Genomic DNA, 18769 nt, shown 5'->3' with positions numbered 1-18769 from the left:
ACTTTGGAGAATAGGAATAACTGGTCCTCTTTGGTTCTGGTTTAAGGATTATCTGTCTGGCAGACTTCACTATGTCTCGCTACGTAATGTCAACTCCTCTATGTTACTGGTGATATCAGGTGTGCCACAGGGCAGCATTTTAGGTCCCCTTCTATTCCTCATCTATGTAAATGATCTGCCTGATAAAATCCAGCATGTGAGATGCTTTATGTTTGCCGATGACACCAAACTGCTAAAAGGTATCAGCAAAGAAGAGGATGAGCTTTTACTACAAAGAGATCTGAATGCCGTGGACACATGGTGTGAAAAGTGGAAAATAAGTCTAAATGTAGATAAGTGCAAGACTATGAGAATGTCCCTCAGAAACAAATCTCAAGATACCCACGAATACACCATCAATTCTAATGACTTGAGAAAATCAGAGACTCAAAGAGACCTTGGAATTCTAGTTCACCAAAATCTTACTTGGAGGCAGCAACACAGTCTAGTCTGCAAAAAATCATACATCTCTCTCTACCTAATCAAGAGGACGATCCCAGCAAACTCTTCAACTAATCTAAAAAAACAACTGTATCTATCTCTTAAGAAGTAACCTATCATACTGCTCTCAGTTATGGAGGCCAATGTATATCAAAGACATACAAAGTATAGAACGTGTACAAAAAAGAGCTACGAAATACATTCTGAACGACTTTACCTCATGTTACAAATCAAGACTATTGAAACTAAAATTGTTACCACTAATGCATTGGCTAGAATTGCAGGACATTATGTATCTTGTAAAATGTCTGAAATCGCCCCAAAATACCATTGCTCAACTAGTATCTTTCATATCAAGTAAAACAAGAGCAGGTCAGACTGGAAGGAAACTTTATGTGACAAGGGGAAAAACCAACTATACAAGACATTTCTACCTAAACAGAATTGCCAAATTATGGAACTCACTCCCGGCTGATATATTGGACTTTTCAGCATCTGTCTACAGTATAAAACAAAAAGTACGGCAATATTTAATATCTAATTTTGAAAGAAATTTTGAACAATCGGATGTGTGCTCGTACCACCTGATATGCCCATGCCAGAACTGCCACACAATTTAATGATTTTTTGTTTTGTTTTTTTTTTTTTTTTTGTTTTTTTTTTTCTTGTTTTGTTTTGTTCCAGCTGCCCCTGAAAAGGGGTAAGTCTGTCAGCATTAGGATGTATGCCTGCTAGACCTTACTACCTTACTCTATTTTCTGTAATGTCATAATTATGCTGTAAAGCTCTCATAATAATAATAATAATAATAATAATAACGTTGAAAGTGGGCGTAACCACGCCTTGATTATCCGCCCACGCTCAACGTTATTGCAGAGGTAATTAGCCTCATCGAGGCACGTGTGTCGTACCTCCTCTGCTGGTGAAGGAGGCTATTGTCAGGTATGCATGCAAGTCCTCTAATCTCCAAGTGGTCGGTTTTCATGCGGCTTGTATTCGAAACAAGCAGCCAAATTGGGGGAAAACTGAAGCCTTTGCTGATTGCACCACAGCTAAAGTTAACTTATTAGATATTCCAATAAATCTACGAGTCACTATAATTATATATACGTGCACTATTATTCCTGCAACACTCAACACTAAAGTCGAAGAGCTCGTATATAGAGGACGACTTTTCATCATAGATCGTGCTTTTATTGCATTTGAAAGAAAAACAAAATTACGATAATACAATACAGTAATTCAATTCAATGTTCAATCTGATTGGCCGTCTCTCATATCTCTGGCATCCAGAAGTGCAGCTGTTTGTCCACTGCTGCAGCTAGCAGTGGAATACGAGCATGCCAGGAGATGTCAGTCACCACTGGGAGATCACATGATATGGGGATCTGGGGGGAGGGGGGTGGTGTATGCAATAGCAACAAATATGTTTTTATAATAGGTACCAGCTGATTTGCTGCGTGCATGGTCATAATGCAATTTTTGAACCTACAGATCTATATAGAAGATTGCATGCAATTTGAACCTACAGATCTATATAGAAGATTGCATGCATATAAGTTAAATGGCAAGTGCATCAGTGATAGGAAACAGTATATACAAGCTGCTGTGTGTTTTCACAGTGACTGCGGGTACTGATGCCTCGATGTATACGTAGGCGCCAAAGTTTTACGGCAATGAACTACAGACAGAGAACAGTACTACAGAAGACTCTCGCTAATCTGGTTCTCTGAAGTACGGCCACCTCGATATATACTGGCCCTTTGGTTTGGGACGGATTGCTAGATATAGTTACGTTTACTGATAGCACAGAAACATTGTACACACCCACGCACTCACACCTTTTGGTGACCTAGGTGATGCACTTTAAGCTGTCGTCCTAGTCCCACGGTAGCAAACACCCCCTCACTATGAGGGCACCAGGAGAACAAGGAGGAGGGGCCTTGGTACACTGAGCGACACTCCAGGGGGCGACTGCAAATAGGGGATTAATAAATAATAACAATTGAGCAATTTTTGCTTAATATGCCTTAAAAGCACACTTTTATACGACTGACTATACAGAGACATGCCAAGTCCAAATTTAAGAAAGATGACACTATAATATACAAACAGGAAGTGCTCTCCTGATACGAGGTATGACATATGATCGATACTCGTGCATAATCCATTATCCAACAGCATGCATGACCGTGGTTGCAATTCTAATTTACAAACAAAATTTCGTAATTAGACATGTCTCTACAAACTATATTAGCTAGCTATAATTACTGCTGCATATATAAGGTGCTACACTTTTAGTTGAGCAAAAAACAGAACAGTTTTGGAGTCTGCAGTTATTGTATAATGGTGTTTGTATCGACTCTTGTAATGTGGAAAGTAAGATTGCCTTCAATGCTGTACAGATTTAGTTCATCACACTTGAACAAAAGCACATCACCATCAGGGTCTGAGTGATTATCATACTCCAACTGGTGTACAGTATATTTAGGTAGTGTTTATCATTAAAGTGAAATGTAATAGAACGGCTTTCATTGGTAGCTTTCTTCATAACATGAAGCACAATCGACATTCGAATTGGGAACCGCAGATAGTCATCATAATCTCCTTGCAGCAAGCTAAAATTGGCATACCAACCAGACGGGTCGTAAGGAGAATTAGCATCACCATATGGTTCAGGGCGTATACGTAAATGATAACTAGCACCATCTTATATCCACGAGGATGAGTGTAGAAAGGAGGGGAGGTCCATTTTTCCTGGTTGTCTTTAGTAGAAAACAGAACAGGGACAGTTGGTGGAGTGACTTTATTAACAAACAGACGTTGTAACAAGCTTTCAAGCTCATTTTCAGATAGACAAGAACAATCAACATCAAGATGCTTCAGTGTCCATTGTATTGCTTCCAGCAGAAATATTGTCAAGAGTGACTTTCTTTGAAGCCATGGCTGGTTAATAATTTCTCTTGGAGTACATGAAAAAGGGGTGGTAGGTTATCAGGAATCATGAATATTGTTCCATCATTAAGTGCATTCACAAAACACTGCATTTAATCGAGATATCATTACACACAAAGCAATTTAATAGCTATAAATTTATACAATCCTCTTATACATACATATACTGTATGCACGAAATTTTCGAGGGGCTTAATTTTCGCGGATTTCGTGGGTAGCAATCCTACACGAAAATTAAGTCCACAAAATTGTTCTTTAATTAGAATTACCTACTATAACGTGCAAAGATTTAAAGGCGTGGCTTCTGGTAAGCAGTCATTCCACGAACATTGTGCAATGAAAATGCTTTTAGAGGCCAATCCATGATAATATAAGTGCCTCGAAAATTTCGCGCTATACGGTAATACACATTAACCTCATGCACTCACTAAGCAACAGGACCACCAGTGTTACATCTCTGAAAGCCATAGCCACTTCATTGGGGGCGGCGATAACATCAAGCTAATTTGGTGGGTTGGGCTCAGATGCAAACTAAAGTGATGGAACTGTTCCAGGTTTCCAGATTATCCCTTTACCGGTCAAATTGTTGTAAATTTTACAACAACAATCTGGGAGGGAGCGTGTTATCAACTTGTGAATGTTGCATGATATTGGATTGTGTGGCAGATTGGATAGTATCATGAATCTGATTATCCTTTGAAGTTGTGCTGAGCTGTTCAATTAGGACACTTAAAAAAAAAAAAGGTTTAAAACAAGCTATACAGCATGTAGGACTGAGTAGTATCCATTGGTAGTTCCTTTTACTAACTAGCTAAGCTAGCTAGCTGATTAGACTGGAAACCACGACTTTTGAGACAGGGGTTTCCTTACAAAAATCAGCGGCGCAGTAGCGCCGCGAAATTTTTTTTGACGCCCACTTCCTGTGCCACACCCTCTTTATTGGGGCACACCTACTGATTACACCTACTGCTCATTGCATTGTTCATGACTTTTTACATGTTTGTGAGAAGCTAGCTATAGACATACTAAAAGGCAAGTGCCAATTGTGTATTGCTAGTCTAGCTGAGCACAATTAAATGTCATTTACCTGAGGTTTCATGTGGCTGAGATTGTTCTAAACTTGTACTTCCTGAATAAAGTTGTGCTTAGAGTTGAGTCTGAGAATACTGGAGCATGCAGGATTGATACTAGAACTTAAGTCTTGGTCTTCTTTGCTTGAGGTAGCTAGCTAGCTGAGACAAAGCCAAAGTGAAACGCTTCACGGTGCAATCTCTGATGATTGATTTACAGCCACGTGCATGAAAAGATGGGCAGGGTAGTCTGGGGGCCAGACCTAATAGCTCGGGGGCAAAATCAAGAGAGCTAGGATAGAGTTGCAGACTGTTAATGTTCAGCTCAGCAGCTATCACCTAGATGGGCGTGGCCCGCCTCCCAAAGGGAGACAGGTTGCAGCCCTATCTAGCATTTGTTCTGCTGCATCGCGTACTAACTATGAATATCATTAATATGAGCCGTGCCTCTAACCACAAAGCTCAGCTTGCTGCAGAGAGGGGAGGGGCTGGGAAGCCAACAAAAATGCATTACGTAAGGGTTATACAATCTGATTGGTGCATATGCATTCCGGAATGCAAACTGCTTACGTAATGTAGGCAGTCTGCAATCTGATTGGTGCTGCATGTTTTTCTGCAGCAAGAACGAATGCTAGATAGGGCTGCAACCCGTCTCCCCTTTGGGAGGCGGGCCATGCCCATCTAGCTATCACCGTCATCATCGTGAGTATTTTTTTGTTAAAAGTAACTGTCATTTGTTCATAATATATATATATAACCACCCCACCCCCTGTTTAGACTCGTCTCCCCGTCTACTACACCCACACACCTGCCGGTACGTCTGTCAAGAATCTTATTCACTTTGCTCAGGTAAGACTTGTATTATTGCAAAGTGTTTGGTGAGTATAATTATAACTGTCATTTGTTCATATATATAGGGAGCGCACAATGGAAAGTTTGCAATGTATGACTATGAGAGCAAGGCAAAGAATATGAAAGCATACGGAACTGTAAGTACTCTCACACCTCACACACACGCCCACTCCCCTCACACCCTATATATATATATATAACACTCTGCACATGATACAAATCTTACCTGAGCAAAGTGAATAAGATTCTTGACAGACGTACCGGCAGGTGTGTGAGTGTAGTAGACGGGGAGACGAGTCTAAAGGGCAGTGGGGTGGGTGGGGTAATTAAGAATTCAGGCAAATTATAAACAGGCCCAATGCTTTTCCAAAACAAAAAGAATACTGATCTAAACACATCATTATAGATAAGGCCTTTCAAGGCTACAAGAATCTCTTGATCGTGAACTAGGACAATCCTCACTAAAGTTACAGAAAGGCTTCACGTACATGCTATAAGTATTACATTTCGACCAGAAAGCAATCACATGCACACCATAATTATTGTACCACTATTGAACGTTCTCAATACAAGTTTTGTACGAATATATCTTCAGAATATCATATATATCTTCAGAATATCTTCAGAGTTAGCTATATGAATGTAACCCTAGTATAAAGGTGCATGCATGCATACATTGATGATATAATGAAAGCACCGCGGGTGCTGATGCCTCGGTGGAGGTAGACTCGCAAGCCGTCACGGTGGAGGTGCCAAAGCTACATAACATAAAACTACTAATACCTAGCTTTTATACACACATTGCAGTGGCGTAGCCAGAGGGGTGCAGAGGGTGCTCCAGCATCCCCCTCTGGCCTCAGACTCTGCTACATGCACAAGTTCCTTTTACTAACTAGCTAAGCTAGCTAGCTGATTAGACTGGAAACCACACACACCACAGATAGCTGCTAGTCTGGCTTCACCAGATCAAACGGCAGCTCATGTTCCCACAAATTCTTTCATTATGGTACATTACTCAAAAGTGATAACAGCTTAAATAAAAATTATTGGCACAAATTCGTATAAAAACACATGCAATTTCACAACATGGTTTTGGCAATGTTAATAATGTCATTATACACAACACTAGCTGAGTCCAGTCCCCAGATGAAGTCAAGATGGTCGTACTGCACGATATGCTTGCGATAGAACACATGTCCTGCACATGTGTGTGTGTCCGTGTGTGGTGTGTGGTGTGTGAGGACGGTGTGTATGAGGGGTGTGTGAGGGGTGTGTGGTGTGTGTGGTGTGTGCATGGTGTGGTGTGGTGTGTCCGTATGAGGTGTGTGAGGACAGATGCAGTAAAGTAAACTTTGGATAATATCGGTATTGCCAGGGCAACTAATTAAAGTGCATGCAAGTTCGCTATATCATGCGTACCTATACTTACAATTTCATGTAGCTACAACAGTATGTTCAATTACTAAGCCTTTCCTCACCAGTAGTGTTGAGTAGAGGTATGGAGGCATCAATGACGTCAGTGGGGTCAGCCAACCACCAGTGAACAAGACAGTGGGGACATTCAACTCTGTCACGTTTTACGAGGGAGGGGTGGGCTGTGTGGGTGTGAGGGAGTGGGCGTGCATGTGTGTGGGAGGTGTGAGAGTACTTACAGCTTTCATATTCTTTGCCTTGCTCTCATAGTCATACATTGCAAACTTTCCATTGTGGGATCCCTATGTATATATATGAACAAAATTAATGATAGTTATATATACTGAACACTTTGCAATAATACAAGTCTTACCTGAGCAAAATGAATGAGATTCTTGACAGACGTACCGGCAGGTGTGTGGGTGTAGTAGACGAGGAGACGAGTCTAAACAGGGGGAGGGGGTGGGTGGGGTAATTAGAGAAGCCAGGAAAATTATCTACCTAAAAACAGGCCCAATGCTTTTCACAAAACAAAAAGAACACACTAATCTATTATAGATAAGGCCTTTCAAACAGGGGGTGGGGTGGGTGGAGTAATTAGATTACTCAGAGATCAGGCAAATTATCTACCACTAAAAACAGGCCCAATGCTTTTCACAAAACAACACATCGATGTCTTTCATGGCTATACAAAATGAATCTCTTCTATCGTGAAATAGGACAATCCTCACTAAAGTTACGGGAAGGCTTTATGTACATGCTTTTACATTTCGACCTGAAAGCAATCACTGATAAAAGCACACCATAATTATTGTACCACTATTGAACGTTCCCAACACAAGTTTTATACGAATTATACGAGTTAGCTACAAATGTAACTATAAAGGTGCATGCATGCATTGATGATATAATATGTTAATATTGTCAGGGTTGAATCCACAGATGAGGAACAGCACGTCCTCACAGATACTATCAATGAGATGAAACTGAGGGATGCACACATCCTTGCCCAAGAACTTGATAATGTCACTTGATATTATTCGAATAGTTGATAGAAGTGCTTTAATTTGTTGTTGAAATTGACAATAATTTTGTTGTCCGTATGACTAATAAAAAACCACAGGTGATGACACCTCATGCAATCTTTGCGACAATATCAAAGTACTCTTAGTTATTGTAATTACAGCATACTAGCTATGCAACCATGCACATTTAGAAATAATCGACAATGGCTACTGCTACTAGTATTATACGAAAGCACTGAGTAGTATATACATTGCATACGCATGCATGGGGTAAACTAAGACGCAGGTGGGTTCTTGAAATTAATATTTGAATCTTCAAACCTGCATGGTGTCTAATAATGCAATCAGTACAAAGGACCACTCAACTGTAAGCTACCTATCTAAAAACCAATCATAAACAAGTCTAGTCTAATTCTTATATTCATTGCCTACGTAGAAGTATAATTATTATTTATACAATGAATAAGCTATAATATAAGACAGTTCACACTTCATTGCGTATTGGGTCGATTTCTGTGTGTGTAACAATGGGACGACGAGTGACTTTTGTAGGCAGAGGGGTTGATCCTCTGTAGTCCTCTGTGGTGAGGGGGGCTAGTATGTCCAGGGCAGGCTCTCTCAGCTGGTCCGGCCTCGTGGCAGGTCGTATGATGGGAGGAGTGATGTAACGATCAGGATCTCTTTGTTCATAATCGTCTTCGTCATCATTTTCATTGACTACCGAATGATATATTTCTCGACCATTGTTGGCTCGTCTGCCTGAAACACCAGCTCTTAAATTGCTTAGGATGTCCTCTATCCTCAGCCATGTGTTACTCTTCTTGAGTACAAATTTGTGAAAATGATAGTAGAGTGTTGTCACAAATAGAGTGAATGATATAGCCATCGACGTATTGGCTAGTGCTAACTGGTTTTTCTTTTTATCGTTGACAATGAAGGAATTTGATAGAATAGCAACATTGAGCAGATAGAGAGTTTCGAGGGAACCACAGAATGTATTTTTATACAAACGGTCATTCAGTAGTTTCCATCCAATCAGTCCAACTGATAGAACCCCAGATGATAGAATAGGGAAAGACATGTTTGGAGTCATGGAAACTACTAGATTGTGGATAATCAAAGCAAAGAGGAGCAGTCCCACCCAGTAGCGATGCTTGGGAGTGAATGGAGCATGGTATGCATCCATGAAGCCAATGTACTTTGTGTTCTTAGTCCATTTCATAACTTTTGAACAGTGCGGAAGCCATTGTCCTAAAAAGAGCAGTAGAGTGAACAATCCACCGGCAATGAGGATAATGGCAGCAGCAACAAACCGAGGGATGTGTTTGGCAGTGAAGTATGGCACATTGCCGTCATACAACCAAACAGTGTTGGTTGAACCATCAGGATAATCCAAGACTTCGTATTGCAGTGCAGCAATGATAAACCGTAAGAGTTTGGAATAAGAGAGTAGGATGAGTGTGCCTAGGGCAGCAACTGGGTTCCTGTTAGAGAGGAGCTTTGCAAATGAGTCAAAGTACTTGCTCAAAATGATTATTAAGAACATCAAAAGAAATAGGTATGCTGGAAAGACAAGTTGAAGGAGAACTTTTATTTGAGAATTCATTCCATTGAAAAAGCACGTCTCAATACCCAAGTCAAGATTCACCCATGATACGAAAACTGTTAAAAAATTGTTTAAGTCAGATAAGAAAATTGCTCTATTAGCTGCTAGTATGTTAGCGTAGAAGACGAGGCCATGAATCTTTCCTGTTGCTATAGTAATGTTCAGCACAAGAATTAAAGCAACTAGCAATATACCAGCCAGCGCAAATGGTATTAGTAGAAGAAGGTAAAGATCAGAGCATTGTGCACATCTTGACGTAGCCAACACAAGACTGAGTCCTGGTTCACATTCTCCACACAAGACACCACTTCGATTGTAAGCACACTGTTCGTCAGGGTTGCTTAGACTGATGCTGATGGGCCTTTCTACACAATAGTCAAATGTACAGTTGCTAACAATATACCCTGTTCCATTGGTGGTATTTATGAATTCTATCCATATGTTGTTATTATTTTCCAGTTTAATAGTCCCATTTTCCTTAGAACAGTTTGTTATCTGATATCCTTGTTGCAAGACTGGATCACAGTCACACCTGCACTCAATATTGGACTGAATTGGTTCAAGTCCAATAGGGCATTTGCAGAGTTCAAAAGAAATATTGATAAGTTTTTTTGAAATTCCCAAATTTATGCATGGACCCTCGGCATAGAGTTCCACTTGAGCAGAGCTGTCTTGTGAGAATACATTGTACTCTAATTCTGTGCACTGATTGCCAACTTCTTGTTCTGTCTGTCCTTCTTTAAGACGACCAACTCTACTTTTACTGACAACAGAACTGTGAACTGTGGCATTCATCGCATTTCCAACTTGGTTAACAGCCATAACACTGATTTTAAATGCGTGTCCCTTTTTTGTAGAAATATAGTCATCACTGCAAAAAATTACTTGAACAGGCTTAGAGGAGATTGATAATTCGGTGGAGGACTTTATGGTGTTATTTATGTAGTCCAATCCATTTGCAGAATTGTTATATTCAGCATTCTGACTTACTGTACACCTGTCCAACAGACCTCCGTATATGTCTGCTCCTGACTGGGTAGCTGTGTTATTAGTCATGAATGTGTTGAAGTAGTTTACCCTTTCCCATTCCTCCTCGCACATGTACAGTTTAATTGTTTGAATGAAGCAGTCAACAAAAATGGTCTGAGTATCATTGGCCCCTCCTCTACAAATACTACTCTCAGTGTCATCTGCCACAAATATCCCCCCTCCGTATTGAGCCGAGTTGTTGTTAATCATTAACTTGATGTAATATTGATGATCCTGATAACATTTAAATTCCTCTTTCAATAGGTACAGTTTCGAACTGTACTCTAGATACACTCCACCGCCTTTAGCAGTTGCTGTATTTGTACCAATGTTGACATATGTAGATGTTAGTTTAATGGTTGTAGCTACTGCATAAATACCTCCACCAATCTCAGCAATGTTGTCATCAATCTCACTTTGTGTATTTGGTGGAAGTAGCTCACCAGATGGACCCAGTATCAGCACAGATTGGAAGTCAACTCTGCTAGAATATGCATAGATTCCTCCACCATCTTGGTGTGCTTTGTTGTGATAGATCTTTAGTGACTCATTTACAAAGAGTGTACTCTCTCTTAGAAATATTCCTCCTCCGTAGGTAGCTGTGTTGTTGGTGATGATCACACCTTCTGTGTTAATGTACATTTGACTCTGGATAATGCTGAGAGCTCCACCAAACACACCACGGTTGTTACTAAGTGTTGTAGGTCCATTAAACTCAACTCGACAACTGAAAGCATAGACAGGGCCATTGTTATTGCTGATAATATTCGATCCAGTGAATTTTACATTAGACTGCAAAATGTTCAAACTGACCATGGCATTGTTATTAGTAATGTTAGTGTTGTTGATGATCAAGGTGGCTGCTTGTGAAACATCAATTACTCCACCTTTATTAGCTCTGTTGTTTGTCAGAGTGCTGTCTGAGATGATCAAACTGCCTGAGTCAACATGAATTGCTCCACCATTATAGTTAGCACTGTTGTTTGTCAGTGTGCTGTAGGAGATGGTCACATTACTTGAGTGAACAATAATTGCTCCACCATAGTCAGCACTGTTGTTTGTCAGTGTGCTGTAGGAGATGGTCACATTACTTGAGTGAACAATAATTGCGTTGTTTGTCAGCTCACTGTTGGAGATGGACACATTACCATACATAACATAAATTGCTCCACCAGGGGCTGAGTTAGCACTCAGTGTGCTGTTGGAGATGGTCACACTGCCTAAGTAAACATGAATTGCTCCTGCTCCACTGTTGTTTATCAGTGTGCTGTTGGAGATGGTCACACTACTGCCTGAGTAAACACCAATTGCTCCACCACCAATATAAGCACTGTTGTTTGTCAGTGTGCTGTTGGAGATGGACACACTACCTGAGAGAATATAAATCGCTCCACCCTCTTTAGCACTGTTATTTGTCAGCTCACTGTCGAAGATGGATACATTGCCTGAGGAAACATTGATTTCCCCCCCACCCTCTTCGGCACTGTTGTTTGTCAGCTCACTGTCGAAGATGGACACACTGCCTGAGTCAACATAAATCGCTCCACCATAGTCAGCACTGTTGTTTGTCAGCTCACAGTTGGAGATATTTACACTACTGCTTGAGACAACAGCAATCGCTCCACCTAACTGAACAGCTTTGTTATTTGTGAAGTTACACCGAGTGATCACTACAGCACCACATCCCACTTCTACTGCTCCTCCACTCTCAGCACTGTTGTAGTTGAACTCTGTGTTGTTGATCAGTGCGTTGTTTGATTGAATGTAAACTGCACCTCTATCATTTCTAGTGAACACACTATTTGTTATGTACACATCACCAGCCTCAACGTGCAGTGCCCGACCAGTGTTATTCATAAAAAGAGTGCTCTCAAAACTTGCAGTTTGAGTATTAACAATCTTAACTATGATAATTTTCGCTTGATCGAGTAATACAAAATCCATGAAATAGCAATTGTTGATGTAGACATTGTGGGCACCATCAATAATCAATCCTCGATGTGAGTTTTGTGGTCCGACATTCGCTCCAACAAAACCCAAGTGTTCAATATATAATTTAGTAGTACTAACAAAATGTATCGTACCATTGCTATAGAATCTGACTACAGTTGTACTTGTGTTCTGGCCGGTGATTTGCAAATATGAGAAGTTACAAATCAATAGCTGCTCAGTTAACACATGATCTCCAGGTAGAAAGCTCAAGGTAAGATTGTCTCCACCAGATAACAAGTCTGTTTGAACAAGCTGCTCGAGAGTGAAACAAGTTCCATTTCGATAGTCATGACACAAGTCAGTTGAACCCACTGGCACAATGTGATAGTGCTCACTCCTGGTAACAGTAGCTAGGAACAGGAGCAGCACTAACCAGTTGAGAATATTTCTAGACAGCATATCTGCATGCATGGGGTGCATTTATGATGATGGTTGTTGGTATGCTAATAGTACAGAATGGCTGTATGGCTGTACATGTTCTATATATAGACTACACAGATCTAAACTTCAACTCACTTACTGAATAAATGTTGCTTTCTTTTCTTTCGCCAATTTATGTTAGTCAATACTCTTCTATTGAAACATGCAGTCCCACGACTATACACCATGCAAGCTTCATTATAGTGTATAATAGATTCAACCATATACTGTTTCAAGCTTGCATTGTATTGTGTGTAGTCTATGTGAGCTGACAATAGCTGCATGCATAATAGGTAGCGGCATTGTGCGTTGTGTGACATGTGAGGGACTGCTTTGTGTAGTGGCATTGTGTGTTGTGTGACATGTGAGGGACTGCTTTGTGTAGTGGCATTGTGTGTTGTGTGACATGTGAGGGACTGCTTTGTGTAGTGGCATTGTATAATAAACAGTATCACAAAACACAATGACCTATTCACAGTGGAACCTCCTGTAACGGACCACCCTCCAATCAGAGGACAACATTGTGTCTTCTATTGTAGGATTACTAACGCACGAAAACAGCGAAAATTATGCACCTCGAAAATGCAGTATAACTGTATCCATTGTGCAGATACAGACTTGTCAATTAATGCATGGTGGTTCAAGGTCTCAGATCAGATGAGATTGCATGCAGTCAGCCAATGAATCTTTGTTTATCTACTGAATGCATGCTAATGGTCGACTGTTTCAGCACATGGATGTATAATTATGGGCCGCTAATTTGTATAGAGTATATCTCTTAGACTATAACCATGTGCAACAGAAGCAGCCTTCACACAATACAGTTCTTTCATTACAATCTTTACCACACAACCCAACCATGATGATGACCATTACCAAGGCACAGGCACGCCCACACACTTATTATAAGCTACCGAAGTCTCCTCTTGAAGTTGTGGGCGTGTCTGTACAGGTTGAATTATGTCTGCACTAAAATAACAACGCATTAAAAAATTTATGAATCTCATACATAAATTTTAAACTTGTTTTGTACTTTTAGTATATGCTAAGTAACCTATATATATAGCCCTTTTTTTTCGTCTACTGATTCATTATAATTATGCTATTATGAATTTACTGCAAGTGTACCAAAATGAGTACTACACAAATTAAAAACAGACTGAAATTACTACAGTCTTTAATAGTAAGATACTAAAGGCTTTATAAGTCCCATGCATCTATATACGATTTACTATATGATTTAGAAGGGCATGCATACAAACATTGCCAATTAATTTTCCATCATCTTTAGCCGAGTGAACAGTACGTCAGCTCAAACTTACAGCATGCTTATATAAAGTATGGTACACCCAAACATCAGCCCTAGCTATGTAATATTGGCAGCCTATTCTACACTGAGTCTTGACAGCATATCATTTTGAAAGATTCCTCCATTGCCTGATTGCCTGTACATGCATATATACCGTACTCTATACCGAAATTACGGTATTACTATGTATGGCACTGCATGTGAATTAATATTTAAGGTTATAGGATATACAGTGTTCACCAATGCATACACTGTTAGTGTACATGAATGCTGACTCATGGGGAGATGGTGCGGCAGACACAATGGTTGCTATGGCAATGACACCATGCAATGAGCTACTATTATTATAATTGGTCACATGATTCAATGAATATCCATTATAGTTAGTCCGCTGATGATCCTTGCTGCTGAACTGCTGCTGGTAGGAGCTTTATACCCTGCTTGGCTATACCACCCAATGCCTCAAATATTTTACTGGTGAAAAACCTTTGCGAATGAGCCAAACTTTTGCGATCTAACTATTGCGTTCTTTTTATAGGGTTTGTGATTATATTTTTGTGAAATGATCATTGCATGCCCACACGCATGATGCTCGCAAAACATCGAATTTCTCATGCATGCATGGTCATGTCAGGCACATACCACACTGACCACACACCACATGTCACACATGATTGAGACAGCTGTTAGTCTGTAGTCACCAGATCAAAGAGCGGCTCAATCTCCCACAAATTCTTTTACTATTGGGGCATGATCCACTTCACATGCAAAATTAAGTCTCTGGGATACGCTCGATTATTTATCAAAAACTTACAACAATTGCTAAATATAATGGTGCATGTGTACACACTAATCATTTAAAACGCAGTCTCACATCCCCAGATGAATGGCCGTGCATCATGATAATGATATGCTTTATGATAAACACCTGTGTGAGGTGTGTGCATGTGTGCATGGATGAAGCTAATCATTATAAAAGAGTGGTCTGTTGGAATCTGCATCTTCAGTGCATAAGAAGGCAGTGTATTTATACATGCATATATACAGCAGATGATCAGGCACACACTATATAATTGTACGCACATGATACAATAGTGACAGTTGTGTGATAATCAGAGCTCACTTTCGGCACAAATTCTTACATCATGGTACAACAAAGTGTATATAATTATGGCCCACATCTACTAATTCAAATGTATGCACTCTCACAATTACATGCATGCATGCTTTTGACAATCTTAAGGTCATAATTCTCTTTCCACAAATTCTTTAACTAATTTGTGGTCTATTATATGTATTCATTTCGGGCTGTTCACAGCTGGCTAAATGCACCATGGAAATAATACTAATAGCACATGATGAATGTCTGCTTTCATTACAAATCAGCTGTAGAAAACTATTACAGAAAAATATATTCTACAAAACTGTTAACAAAACTTTGAGGGTTCTAAATGCTATAATATTCTAACTTAACTATACAATTATTGGATACAACTCTGTCTCGTAAATTACGTCTCCATCAGCCCCACATAGCACCAGCTGCAATGATTATAATATGAAATGTGATTATACAATTTGATGAAGTATAACGATACCTTTATTTTCCCACCTTAATTTGGACAACACCACAAATGATTTCTACAGCAAAAACGCTGCGATCGACGCTGGATAATCACGTTCAAGCCTGCACATGTTATATGACTAAAGTCTATATAATAGTTAGACACTGTTTAGGAAGTTTCTACATGATTTAGAAGCCCAAAGGGCTGGTTGTAGTATCCCGAACGCAGTGAGGGTTCTACTAGCCCTGAGGACTTCTAAATCATGTGGAAACTTCCTAAACAGTGTCTAAGCATTTTAGATCATAGCAACCATGAGTATTTAGCCAATCAGATTTGAATGTTCTTATCTAATCTTTGCTACATAATTTTCTAAGTGAAGTACATGATTTTCTATTGAAGTACATGATTTTCTATTGAAGTACATGATTTTCTAAATGGGATAGAACATTTCCTCTAACCAATCAGATTGCAGTATTTATGACAAACATGATCTAAATACATGTACATGCATAATTATATACATGATGTACTCAACATCATCCCTAATTATGAGAGTTCTATCAGAATGCAAAATTCAGTGTTATGGAAAACCATGCATGGGTCTATGCAACTGGAAGGCTCACTTGCTCAAATTATACTAGTACATACAATTGTTTTGTTGGAGTGATGATCTGTCAAGTATATACCTTGATTTTCCACCACCCTGTTCTGATTACTGAAATGACAGCATGGCAGCTTTAGGTCACAGCACATCGTTTTGTAAGATTCCTCCATAGCTCGATTGATGCCTGCACATGTCATGCATGCATGGTTTATACTCCTATATATATAACTACATATACACTGTGAAATGTTGCCTCAAACGTCAGCCCTATATATATATAAATACACAGAAGTGTGCTTACCACTGGAAGATGGTGCAGCAGACACAATGGTTGCTATAGCGATCACACTAATGAGAAGAATAAAGGATTTCATTTTCAGCGAGAAGATTTCTTGTCTTGATCACACAACCTATAGTTATATATAGTCCACTGATGATCCTTGCTGCTGAACTGCTGTTGGTGGGAGCTTTTATATCCTGCTTGACTTAGACCACCCAATACTTCATAAATTTTCGTACATACATGTCAGGCACACATGCACCACACATGATGGAGACAGCTGTTAGTCTGTGTTCACCAGATCAAAGAGCGGCTCAATCTCCCACAAATTCTTAACTAATTAGGCATTAAGATGCTATGGCCGTATGCTAAATGATGCATGTAGCATATCATGAAGTACGGCGTGTGTGTACATGTCCTGCATGCATGTGTGGACAGATGCAGTAAAAGGGTACGTGATAACTGCATATACTGGAATCATGCAATAGTCAATGACATGTGTTCCTGCAGCTTGACTTTAAAGTTACAGTCCATGCACAAGAATGTAGTACCATTATCATTATGGTATACATGCAGAAGATGGTGGACAGACACACATCATGTCAAACTCTCACACAGTGGCAGACGATTCCATTGAAATTCCATGTATGACATAATATTATGAGACTGATAAACATGGCATTGAATGTATCTGTGATGTTACATAGTTAATATAGCGTCGTTTTTCCTCTCACTGACATGTTTCATTCCATATCTATAATGAGCAATAAGAAGTGTGTAGTAATCATGCTTCTCGGGTAACCTCGATCTCAGGCCGAGTTTTCGCTTTTATAACGGTTATAGGCGAACAACTAGTTGTAGGAAGTAACTTGCTGTATGTACACATTTTTTATGTGATTAACTAGACAACGTTAGCCGTCTTAGGTCAGATGTTTCTGGTGGTGATAGATTCCATGCTACTCAAGTGGCTTGAAGTTGTGCCTAAGCATGTCGACAGCCAAACTTTTCGACCGTTCAGAACCTCCATAGCATCTTTGCAACTCACGATTTAACAATTGCAATTCTTATTTTAGTGAAAATAATGTTGATAGAACTGTGCTGTAAGTGCTTTAATTAATTTGTTGCTGAAATTGACATGATTATAATTAATACATTAATTTTGTTCAGTATCTGTATGACGGCTAATAAAAACACCATGAACAGGTGATAATACCTCGTAAATCTTTGCGACTATAGCAACAGCTACTGTCAAAGTACTCTGACAGCATTTAGTTACTGTAATTACAGCACACTTAATTCATTGTCATGCAGCCACATTTTGAAATAAAATTGACTATGGCTATACTGCTAAGTATAGTATACGAATGCACATGCACACTGAGTAGTGCACTGCATATACACATGCATGGAGTGATTAAGACCCAGATGGATCCTTGAAATTGATATTTGCAGTGATCTGTTATTTGAATCTTCAAACCTAATAATGCATGGGTCAGCAATCAAGTATTCAGTACAAAGAACACAAAATTAATTATTCCAAAGAAATCGAAATCAAAATTATTATTAACACACTAATTTCTTATATTCATTGTACAAACATGCGCATAGGAGTATACTATCTACAATGTATAAGCTTTCACACTATATACGTTGTGTATTTCGATTTCTGTGTGCGTAACAGCAGGACGATGGTTGGTTCTTGTAGGGGGAGGGGCTGGTATTCTGTAGTCCTCTGTGGTGACGGGGGCTAGTTCATCCATGTAGGATAGTCTCAGCTGGTCCGGCCTCGTGGCTGGTCTGATAATGGGAGGAGTGATGTAACGATCAGGGTCAGCTTCTTCCACTGCTCCATCAGTGTAAGGTGGGTTCAAGGCGTCTCTTTGTTCATAGTCGTCCACTACTTCGAGTAATTCATCGTCATCGTTTTCATTGGCTCGACCATTGTTGGCTCGTCTGTCTGCAACACCAGCTCCTAAGTTCCTTAAGATTTCCTCTATCCTCAGCCATGTATTACTCTTTTTGAGTACGAATCGGTGAAAATGGTAGCAGAGTGTTATCATAAATAGAGTGAATGATAATATAGTCATCGACGTATTGGCTAGTACTGACTGATCTTTCTTTGTACACAATAACATGTATGTATCTTTGACAATGAAGGCGCCATTTGATAGA

General features: G+C 39.7%; 1 protein-coding gene and 1 long non-coding RNA gene across 3 annotated transcripts in view; both read right to left on the bottom strand.

The window, feature by feature from the left end:
* LOC135344131 (scavenger receptor cysteine-rich domain superfamily protein-like) overlaps positions 1 to 18769 on the bottom strand; it is a gene marked incomplete in the record, with an annotated part of 804697 nt that overhangs the window by 700890 nt on the left and 85038 nt on the right.
* On the bottom strand, positions 15483 to 16776 carry LOC135344243 (uncharacterized). Of its 2 annotated transcripts, none has more exons than XR_010397368.1 (4): positions 16619 to 16776; positions 16400 to 16501; positions 15747 to 15835; positions 15483 to 15690 (listed from the first exon to the last, which is right to left on the bottom strand). It is a non-coding gene; the product is annotated as an uncharacterized LOC135344243 (long non-coding RNA). The 2 variants fall into 2 exon arrangements; XR_010397369.1 differs by having other exon boundaries at positions 15761 to 15835.

Source organism: Halichondria panicea, chromosome 11, assembly GCF_963675165.1.
Source record: "Halichondria panicea chromosome 11, odHalPani1.1, whole genome shotgun sequence".
Taxonomy (NCBI): Eukaryota; Metazoa; Porifera; class Demospongiae; order Suberitida; family Halichondriidae; genus Halichondria; species Halichondria panicea.
This window is presented reverse-complemented; position numbering and strand designations above follow the sequence as displayed.